At 52.1% G+C, this 23,697-nt stretch overlaps 1 protein-coding gene across 1 annotated transcript in view; it reads right to left on the bottom strand.

Moving 5' to 3' along the window:
• Positions 1-21,977, bottom strand: part of Lrrn2 (leucine rich repeat neuronal 2) — a 59,608-nt gene extending 37,631 nt beyond the window's left edge. The window contains exon 1 of the mRNA XM_041649031.1: positions 21,524-21,977. The gene's annotated coding sequence lies outside the window, so the exon portion shown is untranslated. The remainder of the gene's footprint in view (positions 1-21,523) is intronic.
• Positions 21,978-23,697: the final 1,720 nt, after the last annotated feature.

The raw sequence follows: 23,697 nt of genomic DNA, 5'->3' as shown, positions 1-23,697 counted from the left end.
TTTGGAGCAGGTAGTCCACAGGGCAGATGAGATCACGGAGAAGCCTCGACAGCTGTCTAGACAAAGGGTCCTAATGGTTCAAGTACTATTTTCCCAGGAGCCACACAGGTGGCCAGGTGGTGACGGGCTCTCAGATGCCCTTGACTGGGAAGGTCAGAGGTTGGCCAGGCTGTGGCATAAAGGAAGGGCTGTCAGAACTGCAGGTGGCACAGTTGAGTCAGCTTGGATCAGGACAGGAAGTGAAGTCAAGGGGAGAAAAATCCCCCTAAACTAGGAGCATTCTCCAGCACTCCTGGGACTGGTCCCTGCCCATAACTGGACAACCTCATCAAATGGTCAGCTGCCCAGGGAGTATGGTCCCCAGCAGAGGGATGGCCTAAGATCGCAGGGTCTGCAGAGTGGGTCACATCAGTCTGGCATTCTTCACATGCATCTGCTGTGGGAAAAAAGAAACCAGATCCCGAAGATGTGTGACTGGAGACGTTCCCCTGGGGAAGATGCAGACAATGTGGCATTTCCAAAGGCAGATGCCAGGGTAGGCTGGGTGTCTGCAAACATACAAATGATGTCTTCTGAGCTGCCCTTGACTTGATGATCTAAGAGGGCTTTGACAAGAGGGAATGGAGCCACCCACAGGACATGGGACAAGTTGACATCCGTGTCGGCCCTTTCCAAGACCATCACCACTGAGTAATGCTTTGACTTGGTTTACACATGATGACACCAAGACAGAGTCACCACCAACCTGTCCAAAGCCGTGGACACACACAGTGGAGACTGGACTCAAGTCCATATGGTAGACCAGAATCTGTCCACCATCCTTGCCTCCCTCCTCAGCCTGTGATAGTACATTTAGGGACCTAGAAACGACTCTCTAGTGTATTTTCCCAAGTATTCTGTGTGAGGCAGCTGCTGAGTTCTACACTGTGGAGCAAAGTTGATCTGCGGTCAAAAGGATGACGAACCCAGGCTGAGTGGTTCGTTGGTCAGTGGCTGGGACCTGGAACTTCGGTAGAAGCTGAGCACTTTCGAGTCTATTGCAGTCTTTTATCATCGGGGCTGGCCCTTATTTTATGAGGATCAGAAACTGACTTTTCTGGGCCTCTTTCTGTTCTCGGAATGACTCAGGGAACTGGGCTGAGGGAAAGGCCTTGATGGGGAAATAGAGGCCCAAAGAGCTTTGGTGAGGCTCTTGGCTCCATAGGATAACCCAGGACCCCAGGCCAGAAGGGAAGCATGGATTCACATTTTCCCACCACTTTCTTTCTGCAGACTTGGTGATGTCCCTGTAGCCTTAGGTTTTCTGCCCCAGGCACTCTCCTGTGTCTTTCATTTGAACCACAGATGCCAAAGGTACAGCAGAGGCACCGGCCAGCACTGACTGAGGAGAGGTGGCAGTGCACAGATCTCGGCTCATGGACGTGGGGGCGTGCCAGCAGGGGCACAGGCAGGGGCAGAGGATGTCACCTGATCACAGCCGTGATAACTCTCACTCCTGGTTAACCTGGCTAGCAAGGGACCCTCGTACAACACGGGAGGCCCACTGAGAAGCAGCTGGTTTTGGAGTATCCTGCCGTAGCTGCCCTCATTCTGTGTGCCATGCCTACAAAGAAAGGCAGCTACCACCGGCCCTGTAGGCTGCTTGGGCCTGCGTGTGGCTATTATTCACTTGCTCCTTCGCAGCGAACATTCTGAGCCAGACCTGGTTTCTCCTGGCTTTCCGCTGGTAAACACACCCTGCCTTCTCCCACCCAGTGCTGATTAGACCGGCAACTGGGGGCTCTCCAGTCAACACAGCAGCACAGCTCGGCATGGGTGGATACTCTGCTGGCTCCATCCTACGAGCCCTTTGCTATGTCTGCTTGTGTTCTCCATTCTCTGCGCCCTGCCTTCTATCACCTCCCCCATGGAAAGGCAGGACACAGCCCCCACAGGCTAGCATTCATCTTCCCAGCCTGACCCCTGGGGAGGCTATTAAGCTGCTGTTGCCAGATCTAGGAGGAGAGGAAAAAAAAACAGTGCTCAGGGGAGCTGTGGAGGGCAGAGGGACTCGGAGTCGGAGCCATCCATAAGTCAGGCCAAGGAGAAATAATGGAAGCTTTCTAGGTAGAGAAAGTCCCTGAACAGCAAGGCCGGGGGCAATGGGCTGAACGATGGAAGGGGCCAGGCTCTGCAGGAGGGTTAGGTCACTGCTGCCTCATCTTGGTTAAAGCATTGGAAAGTGTCCCCTCCTAGGCCACTGTGGAAGAAAATCGGGAAACCAGCAGAACTGCCCTATCGCAGATGTGTGATTTTAGCTCATCCAGTACCTCAGCCTGGTCCCTTCTCCCCTCTGGCTGCTGCCCAGGCAGTCAGCACAGCCCGCGGGAACAAAATGCACTGCTGCATACCGTCTGCACCATGGACATGGGCAGGTGTGGTCTCTGTCCCGTCCTCTGAGCCACTTCTGCCAGCCTGCCCGTCCCACCTGCCTTCCCTCTGGTGTACAGGGAAAGGACTCTTAGAATCAGCCTCAGTGCTTCTCTGCTCAGGAAACCCAGTCACTTACTTTCCTTTTTCTGCCTTAGTCCCCTTGGTCTGTCACTCCCAGGTACAGGTCCCTCCTGCTTAAGCCTCTGTGAATTGGTTTTGGACTTTATGGTTCTTCCATATCCATCCTCATCTCCCCAGCTTTCACCTCTGGGAAGTCCTGGGGTCAGTCAGCAGGCTGAAAACCTTGACTCCTGACTCCTTAGTTCCATGCCTCCTTGGACTCTCTTACTGGGCCCAACCTCTGTCCGTCTGCATCCTTCTCTTTATAGGCTCTCCTTACATCTTCTTGTAAACTCTGTACCACCTAAGTTAGACCAGTGACCATTTTTTGCACCAAGTTTTTCTTCCCGTTGGTTCCCTCAAGCACCAACCTTCTAATTGTGTTCTTAGAACCAATCCTAAATCAGATATGTTACCCCTCTGCTCTTGGGGTGGCCCCACTTCCTAACAGTCCATTCTATGTCCCCAGTTACCATCCTACCTGTTTTAGTCAGCTTTCCACTAATGTAACAAAATATACAGAATACATCAACTTACAAAGGGCAAAGGTTCATTGAACTCACTTTGGGAGGCTTCTGTCATGATTGATTGGTGCTATTGCTTTGGACCGTTGGGAAGGAAGCCTGTCATGGTGTGGAACATGTGGTTCACTTCTTGCCAGGGATGGGAGAAGAGGAAGACATGGCTCCTACAATCCCTTTTGAGGACATGTGCCCAGTGACCTAAACCTCCCAACAGAACCACTCTGGAGAATACCCTTCGAACACACCACCCTTTGGGAGTCCCTACTGAAGTCAGTATGCAATCTCTTCTGTGCTTCCGATGGTAGTGTGCTCATACGTTCCGGGGGCTGAGGGCACAGTTACTATGAACTCTCATTTACTCTCAGCAGACTGTATTTGCTTTCCTAAACCCCCCCCGGGGGGGGGGTTTGTGTGTCTATGGGGAATCATTGCTGAGAAGTCTGGGACCTGCTCTTTAATGCCCAGCATGAACCCACCCAGACGGGAGCGCCCTCCAGGAAAAGGGTCAACATGGACTCCACATATAACCTTGGTGCTGGAGCGTGTCTGACGAGGTGGATCTGATTATGCAGAAGCACTTCAAGGGGGAGTTCTTCCTTGAGGTAGAGCCCAGTTTTACCTGTGGTCCTTGGTGAGGCCTCGGTTGCCCAAACCTCAGGTTCTCTTCAAGGCCATGTGCATATTTCCACATGTTCTCTATAGTGGGGACCCAGTGTATTGTTAGTGTGTCCCTATGGGCAGGGGTTGGATCTTGTCTTAGTTATGGTTTATACTGATGTGAAGAGACACCATGACCATGACAGCTTTTATAAAGAAAACATTTAATTGTGGTGGCTCACAGTTCAGAGGTTCAGTCCATTATTGTCATGGCGAGGAACATGGCAGCCTGCAGGCAGACATGGTTCCAGCTACATCTTGATCAGAAGGCAAAAGAAAGTAGACTGAGTATCTCACTGAGAGAAGCTTGAGCATATACAAGCCCTCAAAGCCCACCTCCATGGTGACATGCTTCCTCCAACAAGGCCACACCTCCCAATAATGCCACTCCCTGTGGGAGCCATTTTCTTTCAAACTACCACAGTTCTCATTACCCTACCTCTACAGAGAGGGTGGTAGGAGGTGCTCAACAAGACATCTCCAGGACAAGGCTGGTCTAGCTTGTAGTTCCTTTATCTCACCTAGTGCTCCACACTTCAGGTTGGGGACTAAGAGCTCCACAAATCTTCCTTAGCTAAACCTCCTGAGGTCCTGAGGAGTGGTCATGACTTGTCACCCCTTTCATGAGCAGAAACACCCAGGCAGACTTTGCAGCATAGGCTGGGCATGTTCAGGACCCAACAGGCAGTTTTTATAAGCTGCTCCTGCCCAGCCTGACCCAGGATCTGACAGCCTGACCCAGCACTTCCTGGGAAGGCCATGGTGGCAAGAAGCAGGGGCCACAGAGGTTGCTCAGCATTTTGATTAACCGAGCAGCCTGCAGATGAGATACAGACAATCATACAAATATGGGAATTACAAGACAGCCAATAGCTTTGGGCATCTGAGGTGATACAATGGCAGACCTGTCTGCAGTCAATATTTGCCGCTCCAATTCCACTTTCCTCTCATTCCAAGCAAAGAGGAAGTGCAGATATTAGGCACGATACTGAGCCTATCAAGTCTTGTCCTGCAAATGGTAGCACTCAGGACAAGCTGGACATGGTTCCCGCCCACACAAACACAGATGCAGCTTACTGGCAAGCATTTACTGAGAACCTACTATGTGCAGAACGACTTTCTGGATGCTAGGGTAAGAGCATAGCACCCTCACGAGCAGAGCTCAGCACAATAAACAGCATTAGTTTTCTCTCATTTAACATTTATTAAATGCTGCTTGCTAGTCATGGGACCCCAGACGAGTTAGTTTCCTCACTTGTAAAACAAGAGTGAGACAATTATCTCCTAGTGAGTGGCTGAATGGTTCAGCAAACTGTAGTGTGCCCATCCCTATCTCGGAATACTACTCGGCAACGGATGATTGATATGGACCGTGACTTGATGGATCTAAGTGCAGGAGAAAAACCAAACCTAACAGTGAAAGATTCTAGCCTGCTAGATTCATCTTATGGAATATCTGGGCATTCTATAACTGTAGTGCCAGAGAACAGAACATCTGGATACAGTATAACTGTAGCGACAGAACAGATTGGTGGTGCAGCAGAGCAGACTCCTTTGACTCTAGTTAATTACCTAATACTATTTAGTAACTTGAGATAGTGTCTCATTATGTAGCTCAGGCTAGACTGGAATTCTTTATGTAGCCTAGGCTAGCTTTGAACCTTCAGTCCTCCTGCTTCAACCTTCTAACTGTTGGGATTACAGACATGTTCACCATGCCTAGTTTCTGTTTAGTATCTTGATTTTGGTTGTACTTATACAAAGCTACATAAAGCTACACACACACACACACACACACACACACACACGAACATGAAATGTGCATAAGGGCTATGGGTCATACCAAGTCAGTTTTCTGATTTTTTTTCCCTCCCTCCTTCTCTCTCTCCTTCTCTCTCTCTCCCTCCCTCCCTCCCTCCCTTCCTCCCTTCCTCCCTCCTTCCCTTCCTCCCTTCCTTCCTCCCATCTTCCAAGACAGGGTCTCACTATGTAGCCCTGGCTGTCCTAGAGCTCACTTTGCAGATCACACTAGCCTTGAACTCAGAGATCTCCCAAGTGCTGAGGTTAAAGGCGTGTGTCTCCACACCCGACTTGGTTTCCTGGTTTTAATGTTGCAGTGTAGTTAGGCAGGATGTTAACTCTAGGGAAGGCTGGATGAAGGCTCCTTAGGACTTCCCTGCCCATTTCTTTGTACCTCCAGTGAATCTATACTTGGTTTAAAATAAAAAGCTGTTCTAAAATTCAGTGCATTCAGCCCCAAACAAGTGTTCAATACGTGTTATTTTATTGCTACCACGGCATGCCAGCATGGGAGTACCCCTGTGGATAACTCAGGCTGTTTTTGAGGCGCGTCCAACCCAACAGAAGAGAAAGACCAGTGGAGAAGGGCATTTCATAGACTCTGCAGAGTGTGCACAGCATGTGGGAGGAATTTCCTGGAAAGCACTGTGCGTGCTGATGTGAAGAGGAGCCATCCAGGGGAGGAGGCTGTGAAGGTCCCTAGGGTCAGAGGTATGGAGCAGCAGGGGTGGCTGCGCACCCAGGGCAGCTGGCTCTACTAGAGCATATGGAAAGCAGTGAAGGGCTGAGGAGAGGCTGCCAGAAGTCATGCCAGGGAGCGCATGGCTCTTGTTCCTCAGGAGGTATGAGGAGCCACTGTCTTCCACCAGCTGCCGTGTCTGCCTTCTTCACTATGGTTCTCTGGGTATTTCTGCTTCTGGGTGGGGCATTCTGTCCTTGGTGTGGAGTAAAGGAGGATCTCTGCAAAAAGTGAGAGGCCCAGCTGGCTCTCCTCAGCTGCAGGTTGTACCCCAGGTCCTGTCCTCTACCTGCTGAGGGTCTGATTTTGTGTGACTCCTCCATCCCTTGTGATCATCTTGAGTCTGCAACCGTCTCCTCCTCCCCATAGGCATAGCCATGCATGGAACATCAGGAGAAGCATTAGAGTGACAGCCCAAGCACCAGACCCAAATTAACTCTCTTGTTCCTCAGCCGTGTGCCTGCAGGTGATCCATCGAACCCTGCTCTGTGGCTTCCTCCGTCGTGCAGCAGCAAACATCACACATGCGCCAGCTTTCTCACAGGCGACACCAAGGACAATGCCGTTGAGCGTCATAATGCTTGTGAAGTCCTGTAGTTTGCAATGACAGTGTCAAATGTCAGGTGTGAAAGGGTACTACTCCTGAAAGAATGGCCGGTGAGGAGGGGCCTGCACTAGAGACTTTGGCTCTCCTGGGCTGGATCTGCAGCTAGTGGGACAGGAGAGAAGAGAGAAGGGACACCCAGAGGCCACTGACAAGGTGTGGGCATCTGGTCTACCAAGGCCACACTCGGAGTCAGACTTCCCTTCAGCTTAAACATCTTTTAAAGATTGATTCATTTTTATTATTTTTATATGTATTATGGTGGTTTTTTTTTTTTTTTTTTTTTTTTTTTGTTTATCGAGACAGGGTTTCTCTGTGGCTTTGGAGCCTGTACTGGAACTAGCTCTGTAGACCAGGCTGGTCTCGAACTCACAGAGATCCGCCTGCCTCTGCCTCCCGAGTGCTGGGATTAAAGGTGTGCACCACCATCGCCCGGACTGTGCTTGTATTTATGTATGTACATCACACGTGTGCCTAGTGCCTGTGGAGGTCAGAAGGGGGACTCAAGTTCCCTTGCATTAGTTAAAGTTATGAACGACCATGTGGGTGTAAGGAGTTGAACCTGAGCCCTCTGCAAGAGCAGCCAGCACTCTCAACTGCTGAGCCAGCTCTCCAACCTCTTCTTCTGCTTTTGGCTTTGAGATTCTTTTAGTGTTTAAAATTCTTAATGAATTCACTACTTAATAATTTTATTCATTTTTTGGCTCCCCCTGCCCTTTTGTTTTGTTTTATTTGAGACAGAATCTCACTATGTAGCCCAGACTGGCCTCAAACTCATATTCTTCCTGTTTCTATCTCTGGAGTACTAGTGTTACCCTACCCAGTCCTCATTTGAGCTTTTCCCAAAAGATCTTCCTCTATAGGGAGATGGGACCTGGCCCCACACTGGCTTAGGTGGTGAAGGAAGAACGGCTAATGAGTCCTAGTCTATGGCTTGTAGAGCAAGCATGGGCTGGTAACATTCATAAAATCAGGCCACATGGTGGAGGTGGGGTGAAAAGGGCATGGGGAGTTAGAAAAAGCAGGACTCTGGCTTAGATATGCCAAATTCAAAGCTTCCTGGCATATCCATCTTAATCACCTCTGCAGTGGCTACGAGGACACAGCACTAAACTCAAAAGACACAGATTAGAGATCTGGATGTCACCTGCATGTGGATGATAAGGGGAGCCATTCTTGGGAAGCCGTGACCTGGAGACGGGATCCCTGGGGAGAAAACAGTACCGCCACCAGGGACAGCCTCCAAGGACTGCTAACATTTAAAGACTGAGGGGAGGAGGAGGAGTCAGCAAAAAAATGACATTGGAGTATCCAGAAAAGCCAGGATGATATGGGGTCGGAGAAGCCCAGAAAAGTGGGAGTGCCAAAAGTGAGGGAAACGCATCTACAAATGGAGCTTGTTCCCCAGCTTGAGCAGAGTGGAGAGCGGCTTCCCAGGGCTGGAGGAGGAAGCCGTACCCTAGTGGGGCTGAGGAAGGTGTGGGCGGTGTGAAGTAGAGCACACTAGTGGAGCCAAATCTCTCAAGACACTCGCTTGAGAGGATGAAGGGTGTGGGCCGCAACTGGGCTTGAGGAAGGATTGTGTCGTTGGTTTCTTTTTCTGAAGCCAGGAGAAACTACTGGAGGGCTGAGGGTAGGCTATAGAACCCATGGGGAGCACTGGTCAGTGGTGGCACCTTGTGGCCTGGGCTGAAAGAACGGGAGGAGCGGAGGATGAGAGGCAGTCAGTATGCCTGAGGGTTTGGTAGGGACACGTTGGGAAGTTCTGCCCGAAGACAGCTATTTCTCTGTGTGGTGGGAGGTGAGGTCCTCGGCTGAGATCACTGATGGAGGCGGAGGTTTGGGGAGGAGGGTGTGAAATAGTCATCGGAGAGTTAGGAGGGAGAGCCAGGGGGATGTGATAGGAATATCAGGCACTTTTGAAGAACAAGTCGGATCGATGATGGTGAGCTTGTAGATGTGCCCATCTGCCTTTGCTGTGCGTGTGTGTGAGCTTGACCTCAGCCAAAAGCTAGAGCAATTAATCTAAACCTGGGGCTTTGGAGCAGTAAAAAGACCGAGAGTCTAGACAGCTTTGGCTATTGGCAGAAGGATCCTTAACACGGACCATAGAATCTGTCTGGAGTCAGAGGAGGGAAAGAAAAGGGTCCAATAGACCCAAGATCCCAAAGTTCAGGAATGGTGCTGTGGGGTTGCTTGGCTAAGCAGGTTGGGAGACCAGAAGGTGGCCGTCAGAGGGCAGGGTGACCCTCTAGGTGACTGTCAGGTGATGGCTAACTCTAGAGCAAGACCTGACAGGGAGGAGCCACCGAAGGGCTGCTGGGCCCCAGGAAGGATGTACTGTCCATAGAGACACTGATCTTACTACGCCACAGACATGCTTGGGAAGAGAAGGGTGCGTTTGAAGGGGAGAGTGATTGTACGGAGGGGACGATACCAGGGAAAGCGTGAGTGTGGGGGAGGGGAAATACGGTGTGAATGCCAAGGGCTTTACCTAATGAGGCCAGGGGCTGGCAAAGGGGTAAGGAAGTCAGGGTGACTGAGACTTAGAGAAATGGCCTCCTTTCACGTCTGGGAACTAGATCAGGACAACCAAGAAAACCAGGAAATTGGAGAGCAGGTAACAGATGCAGCACAAGGACAGAATTAGGAGCTTTATGTCCAGTTCCCACAGCGCTAAACACGTGGCGTGACCTCAGGCAAGTCATTTCCCTTCCACGCAGCTTAACTTTCTCATAAATAAAAGTAGGTGTGGGGAACCGGCTGAGGTCTGGCTTCCAGGCCAGGTTAGGAGTGACAGTATGGTGTGTTCAGGTAGTAATCCCTGGAACCCCTAAGTCATTGTCACCTGGATATGAGCCCCAGTGGGAACCTGAGTGCGAGAACACCACTAGCCAGCCAGTCCCCGGGGTCCCAGCATCACTGAGTCCAGTGTGCCTTTCAGAGGTGGCTGTGGGAGGGCTCAGAAAGACACGTGGTGCTGGCAGGGAGGAAGCAAGTGTCCTAGCTCCCTTTGCTGTCCTATCTCTGTCCCTGCGCTGGTCAAAGGAGCATGTGCTCTACTGAGCAGGAGAGAACAGGTACCTCCTGCTCCTCTTTTAGCTGGTGGCCGCAGTGGTCCTTGCTGGTCCCTTAGTACCTCAGAAGCTCTTGACAGTGGAGGAGTACTGAACACTCATCAGTTTCCTAACCCTAAGCCTTTCTCCTCCCCAGTTTAGCTCTGAAAATACTCTGCAGAGTTTGGCACTATCTCCTGGCACCACTCAGAGCCTCCGCAAGGCTGGTCTTTCTCTGGGGACCAGTCCCTTCTCAGACAGTCATACAAGGACCACTTCCAGGGTACCAGAATTCTGAGAGATGCTATGTGCTCAGAGAATGCTCAGGTCAGCTGATCCCGCCCTAACCACAACACACCAGGAAAAACTCAGGGTATGCTGGATGCTTGTGCTCAGTAGTAGATGCTCAATAAACATTTACTGAGTAAATGAAGGCATTTCAAATATTTAAAGAAGAAAACCTCACCACGTCCATCCTTTGTTATTGATTGCATTGTTCCTGTTTATTTGGGTAGATAATTAAAAGTCTGTTAAAAACATTCTCTGATATTTATTGGGGCCAACCACGGACCAAGCATTTTACAAACATGAGGTAATTTTATCTCACAATCCCGTGAGCTGGGGATGTCAATCCCATTTTAGAAATAAGCAAACTGAAGCTTAAAGAAAAGTCAAGAGCCTGTCTAAGGCCGTAGAGGCGGCAAGTAAGCAGTGGGCCCTGGATTCTAACCTAGATTGGGAGCTACTTTTAAAGGTGAAGCCAGGATCAGCACACTAGCCGCCTCCCACGACTTCAGAGTGACAGGAACAAAGGGGAAGACAGAGTGTGTGAAGGAAGAAGGCAGCGGAGGCTCCACAGCCTCTCCCCATGGCCTTGTCCAGGGGGCTTTGCCCAGGCAGAGCAGAGAAAGGTCAGGCTCCTGTTGTTCTCACCCTCTTTAAAGGCTGGGCCGGTTCACCCCTCCCTACAGCATCCTGCATTTCATTAAGTACTATACCCCCTAGTTCTCTGAATGTCCCAGAGGCCTAGAAACAGCAAGGACCTAGGGACTGTGGACACTGTCCTTGCTCTTGTCCCCATGAAGCCTACTGAGTCCTGGCTCCAGAAGGGACCCCTTGTTCCAGAGCCCCGAGTAGGTAAGAGAGTGCTGGAAAGCAGGCCTTGTCTGACCTGTCATAGCAGAACACCTGCTCAAGCTGCCTGGTAGGTGAGCAGCTGTGGTCCACACCTGCCTTTCCATCTGTCTCCTTTGCAGGGCTGTGGAGACAGTTGATGCTCTTCAGAGAGGAGGCCTTAGCCTGAGGCAGCTCCCTTACTTGGACTATTACTCTGCAGGGACTAAAACGGGTAGGGAAGGAAGGCTTGCACCTCGGTCAACACTCTGAGCTCCTCCCTACGGCCAAGTCCCCTCACTGCCTCCAGTTCCTCCTCCTGGCTTCTCAAGCTTTGCCTGCCAAGTTCTGCAAATTACCACACATGCTAATAAGTCATTAGAAACCAGAACGGCAAATGTGGGGTTGCCATGGAGACCGACACCAGGAACTGGCAGCCCCGGGGGCTGGCCAATGGCTCAGGTGTATTAGGGAGAGAGCTGGGAAGGCTGACTGCCTGACAGAGGCTGATAAGGTGCTACTGAGGCGCTGCCTGTTCTGCCTCCTTCCCTTCCCAGTCCCAAGGCCTGTGCGTTGCTCACCTGCAGCTTGCTAGGGTGATGAATCCTACACAGGCTGGGGTGGGAGGCAGGTGCAGAGGAGGTGATTGCGATTGTGCCCAGCTAGCAACTAGCCCCGGGGCAAGGAACATTGTAGCCCTAAGCAGCTGGGTTTGGTTACCTACTTTTGGGGAAACTAAGGGCCCAGTGAGGGTCTAAGCAGTGCCGTTCTGAGTCTTTACCTCTGCCAGGCACTTAGCATAGCACTTTTTGTAGATAAGTACACACACACACACACACACACACACACACACAGTAAGCACTCGTGACTGGAACACAGAATTCATGGAAGCAGCCACATTCTGACAAGATAAAAGGAAGCCCTGGGGGTGGAGGCCCAACTCGTTCACCTCCAGCAAAGTCCCTTCCCTCTGGGCCTTGACTTCACCCTGTCTGGAGGATGTGGAGCTGCTACTTTAAACCTAGTGTGTTTCAAATTAGCTTTCAGGTCACAGGTTATGAAATAATTCCTCCAGGGTCACCGGGAGGTCAGCAGGAGGCTGAGTGGAGTTCTGGTCTACCTCACTACATTTGCCTTCTACTCATTTTCCTGTAGTTACTACAGTAACAAATTTACACAAATTTAGCGTCTTACTTGGGCTTAATTATTTATTATAGGCATAGAGGTTAGACTGGAATGGGTCTCTCTGGGCTAAAGTCAAGGTATTGACAGGTTCATTCCTCTCTGGAGGCTGCAGGGGACAATGTTTATACTGCTTTTCCGGCTTCCAGAAGCAGCCTTCATTCTGGCCAAGTCTTTCTCATGCGCGTCTCTCCAACACTGACTTCTGCCCCTTTTCCACAGGACCCTGTGGTTACACTGACCCACCAGGATAATTCAGGACATCTGAAGGTCAGTTGGCACCCTTCATTCTATTTACAACCTTACCGTCTCTTTTATTTTTTAAGCAAATTTATTTATTTTACATCCGGGCTGCAGTCTCCCCTCTGTCCTTCCCCCTCCCCCCATTCTCATCCCCTAGTTACTGTCTCTTGTCTATGTAACAACATATTCACAGGTTCTGGGGACTAGGGTAATACAAAATGGCTCTTACTCTGCCTATCACACATTGCAGTTTTATTTTGAAACAAAGCAAGACATCACATTCTAAAAGCACTGGAAAGCTCAAGGCCAGATGACTTCCGGTTATAAAGTAACCCAGACCTGGGTTCCTCTTGGGAAATCCCTCTGGGGAAACCAGGAACCCAGGAGTCTGCATGCCTAATGGGATTGTTGACAGGCTGGTTTGGACTTCACAGAGGAGTCTAGTTCCATCTGAAAATGGGATTTAAGGAGGAGCCAATGAGGACCATTCTAAGGAACCTCCTTGCCTAGGGCCCACATGCACCCTGGCACTCAGTTACCCTGCAGCATCTGTCTGGGTTGACTTTCCAGATAAGGTCAGATGGAGCCGTGTGTGTAAGTCAGGTGCAGGAGGCACCCTGATTCAGCACTCACAAAGCTGAGATACCAGCCTCTCTTCCACATACCTTGACCTTCAAAAACCCATACCCAAGTTCGGAAAGCCCAGTCTTGGAACCTTTCTCTGGGCACCCTGACAGTTCTAGGGGTCATTTCTAGCATTGGCAGGAGAAACATCCTCCTTCTTGCCCTCTCTCTCCTTCCACCTGACCTCTGGTCTCATCTCCATAGATACGGTCCCACAAGGGCCTGAGCTGAGACCCAGTGAGGTTGAATACCATTTCTCAGAGAATGGTGCGAAGTAATCACAGCCTGGTGTCTTTAGATTTTTTTCTAATGGATCACCCTGTCCTCAGCCCCGTCTCTCTTGGTGTAAAGCGGCAACTCGTTCCCATCCTGCAACTCATGTTTCAGTTCCAGGGGACTCTGGAAAGGCAATGCGTTGCAGAAGGGGGAAGCTGTTCTCTAGAGGAGGGGCCTTGGGGAAAAAGAGGGGAAAGGAACTAACGTTTATTGAGCTCCTACTTTGTCGCAGGCGCTTCACACAGATTAGATCATTTCATGTGGTGGCTGAGAAGCAGAGCTCTGGAGTCACAGGGGCATGGGGCTGCATTCTGGCGCTGTCACTTGCTGACTGTGTGTGGCCTCCGGCAAGTGACTTAAAGCATCTCAGCTTTAGTTTCCTCAGCTGCAAAATGGGAGAAAATAATGTCGACTTCCCAGCGTTCTGTGGATTAAATGAGATGAATGCGGAAAGCCCTGGGCGTCTTGCAAGCATGCACAAGTGTTAGCTATTATTATTCACAACCTTGGGAGGCAGGCATTATTAACCCGGACTTAATGCAAGCCCAAGTTGAGGCTCAGAGAGGTTAAGCTAAAGCACCCCAGGGCAAGTGGCTAGAAATGGGGAAAACCCAGCTCCAGCTGACTCCACTTGCTCAAGATTGTGAGCCGTAAGGGCAACAGCCTTAGACTCAGCCCAACAGTTTCGAGGAGCAGGACCTGGGGTACAGAACGAGCCCTCCTTTCTTAGCTCTTGAGGGCCCAGAGCAGGAGAGTGGGCTATTGAGTTAACAGCGGCAATTCAATCCCTGTGACCCCTGGCTTCTCCTCTTTGGCTGGGTGTGCATTTTTGCTTATTTTGAGTAGGTGAAGGTACCCCAATGGGTTCTCTTCCTCCTTGGCCTTCTCACCCTCCACTGCAGAGGTGAGCCACCTCTTGCTCCAGAGAAGACCCATCCCCCCCCCCCAGCTCTCAGGAAAAAAAGCACCATCAAGTTGTCTCTGCTAACCTGCCAGATCGAGGAGCTCAGGGGCTAAGATTCAAGAGGAGAGTCTGGTGCTGATTGAATAAGAAAGTGGAGCCTAGGGGCATGTCAGAGTGATGGGCAACAGATACCTGGTGGGTCAAGGGCTTTCGAAGAAGAAGCTCAGAGGGATTCTGAGAACCTGGGAAAGAGGTTAAAACCGCTGGAGGACAGACTCCTAAAGGACCATAGCCCTTTTCCTTGGAGGGGTTAAAGAGGATGCGAGAAACAGAGGCTGCAGGGAAGCGACCATTCCAGGGGCATCCCGTACATGTCCCCTGTTTCTCTTCCCTAGGATGGAGCTTGCTGACTTCCTCCCACCCCAAAGGTGAACCCTGACCCTCCCCTCTTGCTTGATCACCCTTCTCACCCCTTCCAGGTTTAGATTCTTGAATCCCCCCCCCCCCCGCAGAGTGGAACCCCACTTTGTTCTCCAGGCCCCAATCTGCCGCACCTCCCAAGGAAGCGTTCCCTGTGTACGCCCACACAGAGTGCACAGCTCTGATAACATTTATAGTCTAAATCACACAGTTTAGCACTTGGTTTTAAATACTGTCTGGTATTATTCCCTCATTATTTCAGAGTATGAGTTCTGCCTCCTCATCCGAGCAGCTCCCTACCAGCAGCGACCAAGGCTTACACTATGTTCTCCCCAAACCCACAGCCGCATCCCCACCTAGACCAAGTTCCACAAACAAGCACACACACACTTATGGACCAGAATAGTTGCAATGGCAAGAGAGTGCTGGAATGGATGACCCCAGACTCCAGGGTCTCAAGAATCCAAATCCTGCCGGGCAGTGGTGCACACCTTTAATCCCAGCAATCGGGAGGCAGAGACAGGCAGATCTCTGTGAGTTCAAGGCCAGTCTGATCTACTGAGCAAGTTCTAGGACAGCCTCTAAAGCTACAGAGAAACCCTGTCTCAAAAAACAAAACAAAACAACAACTAAAAGAATCCAAGTCCTGAAATGTCACCATCACACTCAGAAGACGCCAAGTCCTCAGCCAGAACCCTGATTCCAGCCTGGCCTGCTGGTTATGGCCCCAGCCTTGGCTTCTGCCTTTCCCACCATGCACCACACTCCCACTAGCTCCTCTTAGCATCTTTCCAGCATCCCTGGCCCCATCCTGTCTCCCAGATGGCACACCAGCTATTCCTTCTGCGCAGTACCCTTTCCACATCTGCTAGCGGCGGTGGCCACCCTGGACAAACCTCAACCTCCAGCCCTCCCATCATGCATCTTCTATTTCTTTTCCTTGCTGTTTTTTTCTCTGGAGCACTTAACACTAATATGCCATTTGCTTTCCAAGTTTACTTTGCTGTATCCCCAGACAGCAAAATAAAAGCTCCTTAAGGGCAGAGCTCTCTGTTATTCCCTGCTGCCTGTATCCCTGGGGCAGGCACCAAGGAGGCTCGATAAACACTAGCTAATGAAGATGCGCACCGCCCACCCTGTGTACGATGGCAAAGGCATGACTGTGCAGAGACGGGCTGTGGGTGGAGCCAGTCCACAGATCCCCTGGGTTGTGGGAGTCCATCCTGCCTCCTTGACTGGGCCATCCTGAGCATCAGGGTGAAGTGGCAATCTCTCTCCTTTCCCCTTCCTCCTGCACAGCTTTTATAGCGGCTGTACCTGCAGGATGTCTCGTCCTTTGCCTTCCCAGCTAGACGTGCTCTCCACTAGCTTTGCATGCTCAGGTGCAGGGCTTTACAGACCTACCCCTTTCCCGCTGTCATTCCCTCTGCTTCCTTCATCTGGGAAGGATCAAATAAGACAGACCCACTTCTCCTGGGGGACACAAGCTGGCTGTTGCACAATCATCGCCTCTTCTGCCACCTGTCTTCTCTGAAGGAGCTGTCTCAAGAGATGCTTATAAACACGGGCTCTTCCCAGGACACATGAACCTGCCATGTTAACAGCGGCCCACTGGCGGGCCTAAATAATCCGCCTGTCTCCTTTCACCTTCACCACAGGTAGCCCTTCTCCCCTCCTCTGGGGAGCCACACTTTGGTTGGGCTCTTTCCTGTGTCCATTGGCACTGAGTCAGGGTCAACTCCTCAAAGACCCTGGTGGCTCTGGCCGAGGCAGAAAGAAACAGTGTTAGAGCTTAACTACCTGGGGGCTGCAGACAGGACTCATTGGTAGAGAGCTTGCTTAGCACGTAAAAGATCCTAGGTTTGATCCCTAGTACATAAGATACAGACAACAAAAACAGGTTAGAGGCATTGGCTAGCACAGCCTGTTGGAAAAGGAAGAAGGAGTCAGGGAGACACTGAAGTTCCCTAACGAGTGACAGGCAGTACTGGTTTGAACAGGGTAGGCATGGAGAACTTGTTCCAGTAGGAAGAGGCTAGCTAGGCGAGTGGGCTATGTGACTCCAGGGTACCCCTAGGCCAATAACTGCTCGATCCTGGGAGTGCTGCAGGGGCTCATTTATGTCTCCTTGAGCAAGCCTGAGCCTCAGTCGTTCCATTATGAAATTAGGGACAAGAGTAGCACCCGGGTAAGAGGGGCGTTTGGGGTCTAGCTGAACGACACAGGTAAAACACTTGGCACCAGGCCTGGCACCAGCGCTCAGCAAATGCTAGGGGCTGTAATGTATGTCATTACAGGTGGGGAGGTGGAAGCTGAGAAGCCATTTCTGCCCCAGGAACCCTGGGCCTGCTCTTCACGTTGGAACTTGCTTCAAGTCCATCAAACGCCGAACAGCAGGGAAGATGTGGGTGGAAGAAACACACAGAGACAAACTGAATTCTAAAGCAGACCCTGGTTAAACTCACCTCCTGCAGCAGCTCTCCGAGGCCAAGGCATCTCCCAGGTCCCCAGGAAGTACCAGAAGCCAGAGTGCAAGACCTTGCTGCTGCAGAGTCTGGGCACTGATGACTTAGAAACGTGTGGGAGGCCAAGGTCACACAACCAAACCCAGCAGGGCTGACCCAGCCCCCTGCTTGGCAGCCCACTCTTTTAGACTAAGGGGTGTGGGGCTGTTCTGGGCAGCTAGCCAGTACCACTAGAAGTCCAGCTCCTAGCACCAGGACAAAGAGCTGAAGAGGGACACTAAGTGGTGTTAGTGATGTTCAGAAAGGGACAACACCTGCACACCACAGTGCCTTTTCATATACAATTCCTATGCCCCGGACACCCTTGGCACCCCATCCCGAGACCCTCCACCTTGGCTCACTGGCCCCTTCTAAAGCCTTGTCCCAAATTTAGCAAATCTATTCTGCAGATGTGAGTAGCCTCCTCTCTTCAGCCCTGAACCACAGCACTGACTCCTTGATAATAATAATAATTTATATAGCATTTCTTATATTTCAGACACTGTTCTGGACTCCTTGCCCTGTGTTCCTGCCTCTTATGAAGTAGGTACTGTGATCAAACCAGTTACAGGTGAGGAAACGGAGACAGAGAGAGGTCATATGACTTTTCTAGGGTCTCCCAGCAACAAGTGTTAAAGCCTGTTATAGAACTCGGGCGGGCGGCTCCACCTACTCTATACCCTTCATGCGAGCTCCCCAATGTCAGAGACAATAGCTGATTCATCTGTTTCTGCACAGAGTAGGTGCACTAGGGAAGACATCTGCCTGAACAAGTAAAGCCTGAATGAGACAAACGCCACACAATTTCAGCCTGTGCGTTTTAGCCTAGAGACACCTACGCCACACAGAAAGTCAAAGACAAGGATGCCTCTCTCTGGTTTGGCCAGTCACACACATTTCTGCAGCAGAACCTGTCTTACTGTGGCTATTTTTCCACGCCCTGGGGTTTACTTTGAAGTTATCCTCTACCATTGTCTCCTTCCTGTTTGTGCCCCCATTGCCTGTCCCACTTCCAGCTTTGACTGCTGACCTTGTCCTAGCCCTGCAGTCCTTGCACCCAAGCTGCCTACCCCCATTCTCTGTCTCTGGGCTTTTGCGATAGTGCAGGCTTACCCAAGGAGGCTGAGAACGGGAGCAACCCTGATTCATTAGGCCAACCATGGATGGAGTTCCAACACTGACCTCAGATGAACATAGCGATGTCCTCCTCACTCTTACCTGGCCCCCACGAAGGTGAAGGCCTAGGGAAAGAGACAGCTAGCTACAGCTTGTCACACTTGTGGGTCAGAAAGATTCTCTGCCCTCTCTATGTCCTCTGCAGCGCCCTCACTCCTATAGAAAGCATCCCTGGATCATGTGAGAAGGGTTATTCATGCAATCGTTCAGCAAATACAGTCTGTACTCTGAGTAGAGAGAAAAGACCCACTCCTGAAAAGCTAGGGCAAATGTAGAATTCAGCAGATGTCATAAACATCGTGAGAGCCAACTGAACTGCAGCGGGAGCTTCACAAAGCGAGGGTGAGGCTGAGAGCTCTGTTCTGTCCAAGTCCAGACTCCTCAGTTAGAAAGCAGGGGCCATGATGCAGCTCTTTTTTTGTTTTGTTTTGTTTTTCGAGACAGGGTTCTCCAACAGTCCTGGCTGTCCTGGAACTCGCTTTGTAGGCCAAACTGACCTCGAACTTACAGAGTTCTACCTGTCTCTGCCTCCCAAATGCTGGGATTAAAGGTGTGCGCCACCACCGCCCGGCTTCTGATGCAGTTCTTTAGGAGGACCGAATGCGATGGTTCCTCACACAGGCTGGTGCAGAGCAGCTGCTCCCTAAACCATCACTGCCTCCCTCCTTGTACAAACCACTGCCTTCTACACAGCCCTGGCCTCCAAGACAGACAATCGTATGTAAACTGCTCCATCCTTTCAGATTACAAGTACTTAAGTGGTACATCATCTACGCTTAGCAATGAACCCGGGATAGTAAGGGTCATTTTGTGATTGTGTTGTTAATTTGCTAGGGTTTATACTCCTCTCCCTCTACCAAACCTTTGAAAGAAACTGGTGGTCATGGAACTAACCAACTGTCACGTTCAGCTCTGCCTGAGACATGGAGGTTTGTCTGTTACTTGTATCCTCCACTCTGACAATAGTATTAGGCACACAGTAGGTGTTCAATGAGTAGCTGTTGCATGAAAAAAAATTTTTTTTTTTTAAAGCAGCGTGTTTTCTCTTTTCCTTCAAATAAAAGAAACAAGAGAGTAGAGAGTAGGAGGAGCAAGTGAGCGGATGGCAGGATACAGGGGATGCAGGGACAAGGACATTCCGGTGCCAGACCTGTCAGCCTGGCACTCTCTATCAAGGGGATTCATCGGGGGCAACTGTACATATGCTCCTGCTGTCAAGACGTGAGCAAGCCACTGTGTGCCCAGCTTGGGGTTTAAGCTGCATCTTACAGAAAGGCAGAGGTGGAGGCAGAGACCTGGAAGGAACAGAGGGAAGGTAAACTTGGAGAGGAGGAGGAGGGCGAGAGATGAACGGTGTGGTGTGAGGGCAAAGGGAGACAGAGAGGTGCTTGAGGAGCAGAGAGTAAGGCGGGGAATGGGAGGAAACGGGGAGCACCAGCAGTCAGCAAGCAATCGGCTGGCCTAGCTAGGTTGCAAGAGGCTTAGCTCTCCGAGTTCCTACTGCCATTGGGTGTCTCCCTCAGGCCTGTCAGATGTGGAGGCTCTGTCAGGAGATGTGGGCTTGGGGAGGCTTCTAGGTGCTGGACCACAGGAGTGTCAACACCCCTGAAATGCCAGAGAGTCCTTTTTTTCTACCCTTTGCAGATCGCATTCTAGCCCAGACCCTGGCCAGGCACGGGTAGACAGGCAGCGCAGGGAAGGAGGAAGGCCTGAGAGACACAGACCCCCAGCGGTGCTCCTTTTCTTCCACTTCTTCACAACATCTCCTGGTCAGGAAAGTGGGTCAAGCCACCCACATGTGACTTTCTCTGGTAAGTAGAGGACCCATTGGCCAGGGGGGCCTTCGTGTCACGCTCAGCCCTGCCCATCTCTGCTCTTTTGGAGGACTGTTCAGTGGATAGGAGGTTACCGGCCTTCTCCCCCCGAAAGGGAACACTGGCCAGAGAGATGTTGAGACAGGGGGCATGGAGCCCGTCATCTTTCTGGATAAGGAAAGACGCCTAGGTCTTTGCTTCTGGTCCCCTCGACAACGGTGAAGAAGCTGGCAAGAGGCCATTCCTGCTGTCCTGTCCTGACCTGGTGTCTCTCTCCACTGCCCCCCCCCCCAACTCCTGGGGTCGTCAAGTAAAGGGCCTGCCAGTCCATCTCTGGCAACTAGCGGCAACCAGCGCTGTGCCCAGCCCACCCCCTCCAAGCCCTGCCAGTTGCCCAATTAGAATCTGCGTTGGCTTCAACAGATGGGAGCTGCGGCAGCCTGAGGAACAGAGCACAAAGCCCAGCTGACATTTTCCTTCCTGTTCATTTGGTGGGGGAGGAAGGGAAGGGGCCGCCGGGAGCATTGTAACACCCCACTAGGGCCCACCCCCGGGGTCCAGTTCACCCCACCTCTTCTGTCCTCTCCGTTCAGCTGCCTCACCCCGCCACTCACGGCTCTTGGCTGGCTGGGCAGCCTGCGCCCGCACAGCCCTGTCATGCCAGCAGGACAGACGGCCCACCTGTGGCTGACCAGCCCGGCCTGCCGTGATGCGGTGGTCTCGGAGCTGCGTCAAACCACACAGCGCCCAGGCTAAGCCCGGCTGGCCCCTCCCCCTCTCAAATGTCCCATCCTAGACTGCAGTCAGACCCCAGTCTCCCACCCCGGAGAAGCATGGCTCTCGGTGCCAGATACTTCGAACAAACCCAACCGAGGCCACATCCTGTCTTTTCCGCACTGCCACCACCCGAGCTCCCAGGAAGAGAAAGTCCCCTAGGCTCTGGTGCGCTTCCATCCTGTGAGTCCGCCTCTGTCACGCCCTCTCTAACCCCAGGGCCACCTCTTCGGCTCCTCTACATCTCCATGGCTCCCCGCTATCCAGCAACAGTTTGAAGGTTTGGGGCTTCTCTTAATAGGTTCAGGCCCCGACCCCCACCCCCGCCGCTCGGGTCCAGGCGGTGCAGAGGCCACCTCCTTTGCATTTTCCAGCTCTTCTTCTCTCGCCCCTCCCGGCCTTCTCCCAAGTCACCAGCTCTCCTGCAGGCATCTTGGCGACCGCCGCGGTCGCGGCCGCGCTCCCCTCCCCCACCCGGTCATCAGAGTCCGAGCTGCGGGGACTGGATCGCGGCGATCCTCGCGGCCAAACCAGAGGCCTCGGCGTCCACGACCCCGGCCGCCCCTGAGCCGCACACTCACCGCGTGGGAGCCGTTCTATGTCTGTCGCTCGCCTCTCGGCTGGGGATGTTGCTCTCGCCCTCCGCGATGCGCCGCCACCCAGGCCCGGGAAGCTCGCAGGGCGCCTTCCCCAACCTGCACTTGTCCTGGGAGTGGTCGCTATGCCGGGCCTGCGAGGACGTCAAGGGAATGGCAGTGTCCCCAGTCCTGTGTGTCGCGGCCGGAGACTGGCGGCCAGGGCCGGCGCTCCCGGAGCGCCGCGCGTCTGCCGACAACAGAGCAGGCCCGCGGCGCCCGGCGCCCCCGCCGCGCCTCCTCCCTCCCGGCTGCTCGCGCTCGTCCTCCTCACTAGCTGCTCCACCGCGCTCCCAACCTCCCCAGCCCACTCTGGTCGCCTCCTCCCTGTCTGCTTGCCACGCCAACCCCCTCCAGTCCCGCTGCCATTTTAACTCCTGAGTGGCCAGAAGCCCCTTCTGCTTCACAAGGCACACACCCCAGAGGAAGGAGTTGGGTGGAGCACGATGATGTAGTTTGAGCGGTTCTTCTGCATCAAGACCCAAGGTTTGCGGGAGAGAGGGAGAAGGGCATGACGCTTGGGGCTCGGTGGGGAGAAGTGAATGGCATTGCTGATGCTCCCTCCGACCCTCTTGCAAAAGCCAGAACAGGTGGGGGATTCAGCGTGTAGGACAGGTGTGGCTCATAGGCACAGCTGGGGCTGTGACCGCAGTTTTGCATACTGCTACCCTCCCCGTGTTAACGGTGGGTAAAGTCAGTAGCGGTGGGTGAGTTTGTCCATGGGACTGGTGACTCTTCTCCTAGAGGGAGGAGTAGCCTTTCCAGCATTGCCTCCAGAATAGGCCGCTCTAGGCTTCCGACACTTAGGAAAGGGGGTTAGTCTCAGTGGGATTGAGGAAAGAACTGACAGGACCCACCCAAACACGGCTTAGGGTTCTCTGCCTGCAGGCTGACCATCATGAAGCCATTAAACTAGTAAGTGGAGCAAGATCCCATGTATGCAGAAAGGGGTGTTGGGCTACTTGCTTGGTGGCTTAGGAAATTTGGGTTACTACCACACATTGGGGCGTAGAAGAGCACATCTCCTGCTGCAGTTAAGGCTTCAGGCCCAAGGCTTCAGACCCAAGTCTTTGAGAGGCCTTTGGTGTGGGCCACTCAGAATGGACACCAGAACTCAGCTTCTTAGCAGGCCACGCCCGGTCAGAGCCTGGTAAAATCACTAATAGAGAAGATGGAGCCCAAGGCATGGGAACTTCTGTAAGTCAGAGCCTCCAGAGGTCAAGATTCTTGACACGGGGCTTCAGCTCAATGCCCCTGGCTAGACACAGAGCTTCTGGGTCTTGCTTTTTCGAAGGGTACAGTTAGCAGTGACAGCCATGCCTACAGGCTTGCAAAGAGGACTTGAAGTTCTGTATAGATGGAGGAGTTGGCCCCTCAATCCATCCAATAATCGCATACTAAATTTCCACTGAACTGCTCCCAGGCCTCCACCCGCCACCCCTGCTGTGGGGTATAATGGCCTGCAGGAGCCAAGGGAGACAAGTTGGAAGTGCATGAAACAAATTTTAGCATTTCAAGGCAATGGAAGGTGCCGTAGAAACACAGAAAGAAAACGCCATTATGGGCTCTGGTTATTCATGGGAGGTTTTACAGAGGAGTTGAGCTTCCAGCTGAGCCCAGCTGGAGGGATAGGATTTAAACTGGCAGAGAAAATGGGGTCCAGCAAGGCAGGAAAGTTGAGGCAAGCAAAATAGAATGGGCTGTTTGGAGGGGGAGGGCAGTGGAAGACACTTAGAGGCGAACTATGAGGCACCAAGCCTTTCCTCACAGCCATTGTTGCAAACTGACTTACAGTCCCATTTAACAGCCTAGAGAACGAAGGCTGGGAGCAGGTGGAATTCCAGCCCTAGTCCTGGTCGCGGGCCAGGAAAGCTGGGAGCAGGTGGAATTCGAGTCCTTGTCTTAGCCACACTCTTGCACTAGTTAGTAGTAGTTACTTCAGTTATGCAGACTGGGAGCCCGTGATCAGGGCCTTGAATCTGTGGGCGCAGACATTCATCTGTGGCCCAGTTCACAGTGATTGTGATAAAGAGAGGCCAGAGACTGGGAAGGTGGCCGTTCTAGAAACATGGAGAGAGAACAAATGCTCCACCCTGTAAGGAAGACTGGCAGAGCCTAAG

The sequence above is a fragment of the Microtus oregoni genome, unplaced genomic scaffold (genome assembly GCF_018167655.1).
Source record: "Microtus oregoni isolate MIOR12 unplaced genomic scaffold, Mior012 000003F_ref0000135, whole genome shotgun sequence".
NCBI classification, from domain to species: Eukaryota; Metazoa; Chordata; class Mammalia; order Rodentia; family Cricetidae; genus Microtus; species Microtus oregoni.
Note: the sequence above shows the minus strand (reverse complement) of the source record. Positions and strands in the feature narration are given on the sequence as shown.